The following is a 3,767-nucleotide window of genomic DNA, read 5'->3' as shown; positions in this document are numbered from 1 at the left end:
AAAAAAAAAAAAAAAGCACATACGCAGAGACAAACACCAACCATGAGTGAAGAATGCGTGGTAAATGCGTAGAGACATGGCCTGGTGAGTAAGAGCCTCCATAAGACCTGACTTCTATTCCTATGTCTATGTCAAGTGGCCCCCCTGTAACTCCAACTCTGGAGAAGTGTGGGGGAGCCGCTATCTCTGGCCTCTGAAGGTACCTGCACTCATATGAGCATGCATACTCACAGACAGACATAGACACATAATTAAAAATAAATTTTTAAAAAGAAAATGTGGTGCATGTACACAATGGAATTTTAAAAAGAAAAATTAAATTATGATATTTGCAAGGAAACATGTAGAACTGAAAGTCTTTACATGACACACAAAGCCACTTACAATGACATGGGAATTCTCTCATGGGAAACCAGGATTTAAAACCTGTGTGACATCTACATGTGTGGTGAAACTAGACAGGCAGGACTGTGGTGGGGGAGTCAGATGGAGACTGAGGTCGGAGGCGAGGGCTGCATTACAACTAAGGACAATGACACACATGAATGAGAACTCCATAATAAATCAGAAGTAATTTTTAAAAGAAATGCCATTTTGCCTTTAATAAAGGCAGGATATTTTTAGCATGCTTATGCAGCAATGTATGTGTTGAGTGTGATGTTAATTGTGGCTCTTTTTTCACACACTACACCAAGGAAAATGGCCCCAAGGTCTGTTTTTGATGCTAGAATGGCTCCATCACACACAACAAACAGCTCAAAGCTAACTATCCTCTCCACGTGAAATATAAGTGAGGCTACTGGACTGATGGTTAATGAAACACACAATTATTTTTATCCTTGACTCATCTCTGGCTTGGCTTATTAGCAGGTGTTCTGTTAGAAAGGCCAATGACAAACAACTGGAGTGGCAGGCGCTCGGAGGTATTAATGTCATAATTAGCTGGAGCGAGCAAAGCTGGCGTTGCTCCAGCCTACGCCGGGGAGGCTGCAGGATGTTCTCTGGCATTTGAATCCTGAGGAAAACCAGCAAGAAACCTTCTCTCCTAAGTCCCTTGTAGAAACTCTTAAAGGACAATTCCCTGTGTTTAAGGGAATCAAACAGAGCTATCAGAGAACACACATCTTCATGGACTTCAGAATAAAAGCCAGAACTGACAGAACTGTAGAGTTCTAAGCAGACCCCACTTAACTTTAACATGAGGCTCACAAGTTAAGCTTGGCTGAAAATTTAAAACATTCAATTCCGTTTCATAACCAAGTAACTTTTCATTAACTATGTATTTTGACTCAAATGAAGTATTATAATTTTAGATTCCATAGATGTATTCAAGAAACATTAAATTCAAAACAATAAATGTTATAATAATAGTAAGAATTCAATTCTACAAGCATAATTTTAAAATGTTCAACATCATAATCTGGTTCAATGATATGAAAGTTTGTAAGTACCTTTTTCTAATCCACAAACAAAATTCTGATACACTATAGCAGTACCTGACTTCATTTTGAGTTTATACACATCTTAAAATGTGAGCCACGTGTCTTAGGGTTACTACTGCTGTGGAAAATACCATGACCAAGCCAATTTGAGGAGGAAATGGTTTACTTGACTTTACATTTCCACATCAAAATCCATCACTGAAGGAAGTGAGGGCAGGAACCTGGAGGCAGGAGCTGATGCCGAGGCCATGGAGGGATGCAGGTCCTCATGGCTTCCACCAGCCCGTGGACTGCACCATCCGCAGCGGGCTGAGTCCTCCCCCACCAATCACTAATTAAGAGAATGTTCTATAGGCTTGCCTGGTCTTCCGGTTGCATTTTCTCAATTGAGGCTCCCTGTGATCCTGCTCCCCACCAAGTTATTTCTGATTGGTGAATAAAGATGCTGACAGCCAATAGCTGGGCAGAAGAGACGTAGGCAGGGTTATGGTTTCATGGGCTTGGGGGAGAGAAGAACCATGAGGGAGAAAAATGAAGAGAGGACGAAGGAGAAGAGGCCATAGGTTAAGAGTCAAGAGAGTATGGTTTTGTGGGCTTGAGGAAGAAGGTGCAGAAGGGAGAAGGAGAAGGCCTATGGGTTAATTGAGCCAAAAAACAAACAAACAAACAAACAAACAAACAAAAAACAAAACAAACCCGTGGCCCTGTGGGCTGGCCAACTATAGTTAAGTAGTGAGTAATAATTCAGGGTTATCAATAGGAAAGTAGATTCTAATAGCACAGAGGCTAGGTATCTGCCCAGCTCTTGTGCTGATTAAGGCTTATTGTAAATATAAAGGCCTTTCATCTAGGAAGTCAATAAACCAAAAGCTGGGTAGAAACCCCAAGCTGGGATTCAAGTAATTCCTATAACACACCTTGACCTGCTAGGCCATCTGGTCAACACTTTCTTGATTAAAGCAAGCAGAAGAAGCCAGACAGATTTCTCAGCAGGAACATACTTGCCACATAGCCCTGAAATATGAGTTTGATCTACAGAACCCATCCACATAAAAAGTCAGATGTGTTAGCGTGAATCTGCGATCCTACCATTCTTGTAGCAAGATGGGAGATGGAGATAATAATGATAATAATAATAATAATAATAAATAAATAAAAATAAAAATCATCCAGGTGCTCAGAGGCAAGCTAGCCTGAAATACATAGCATGTCAGAAATAAGAAAGTCCCTGCCTCAACAAAGTGGAAGAAGAAAACCAACCTGAAATTTGTCTTCTGGCCTACACATACACACACACATATATATACTGTACACACATGTATACATTAATAAGTAAATTTTTAAAATGCAACAGTTTACAATTTAAAGACATTTTCTTAACAAAACAAAGACAATGGGAGCTTAAGAAATGACTCAACACTGAGTGCACTCCTTGAGTTCGGTTCTGTTACTCTGCTCCAGAGGGTCAGGCATCCTCTTCTGGCCTCTGAAGGCACCTGTACATACATGCATTTCCCACACAAAGACATACATATCTACACAATGAAAAATAAGCAACAAATTGCTTAAGGACTATGAAAACTTAGAGCTGACATCATAAAAGGGTAATAGATCTACCAGCTTTTCCTCTGTGATCTTCCAAAGGGTAAGGTCCCATCTCTCACCATATCTGTTCAATACAAAACCAGACACTCTAACAAGATCATCTAAGAAAAGAAAAAACAAACAAGCGAGAAATGAGCAATCAAAATTAGCTCTATCTGCAAATGATATAAACCAACACAGAGAAAACAACAGAGTCCACAAAAAATGAATCGGTGACTTCTATAAAGTTTTAGATTCAAGTCAATTTTGATCCAAGTGGTGGTGCCGCACACCTTTGATCCCAGCACTCAGGAGAGAGATGCAGGAGGATCTCAGAGTAAGATACTAGCCTGATCTACTAAGTGAGTTACAGGACAGCCAAGGCTATACAGAGAAACTCTGTCTTGAAAAACCAAAACCCAAAATCAACAGCAATAAAAATTTCAGTTATGTTTCTGAATAAAAACAACCTACCTGAAAAAGAAATCAAACATGACAGCATTTAAAAAGGCAAATGCTGGGGGCTGGAGGGTTAGCTTACTGGTTAAGACCTCCTGTTGCTCTTGCTGAAGACCCAGGTTCCCAGCAACCACATATCAGCTCATACCCATCCATAACTCCAGCTCCAGGGATCAGTGCCCTTTTCTGACCTTCTTGGGCACCATCACACATATGGCATACAGCCACACAGATATAAAACATATATCTGATTTATACAAATAAAAAAGTAAAAAAAAAAAA

At 40.0% G+C, this 3,767-nt stretch overlaps 1 protein-coding gene across 2 annotated transcripts in view; it reads right to left on the bottom strand.

Moving 5' to 3' along the window:
* Window positions 1-3,767, bottom strand: part of Gtf2a1l (general transcription factor IIA subunit 1 like) — a 45,567-nt gene that overhangs the window by 26,455 nt on the left and 15,345 nt on the right. The gene's annotated exons all lie outside the window — the stretch shown is intronic.

Source organism: Mus caroli, chromosome 17 (assembly GCF_900094665.2).
Source record: "Mus caroli chromosome 17, CAROLI_EIJ_v1.1, whole genome shotgun sequence".
Classification (NCBI taxonomy): domain Eukaryota; kingdom Metazoa; phylum Chordata; class Mammalia; order Rodentia; family Muridae; genus Mus; species Mus caroli.
Note: the sequence above shows the minus strand (reverse complement) of the source record. Positions and strands in the feature narration are given on the sequence as shown.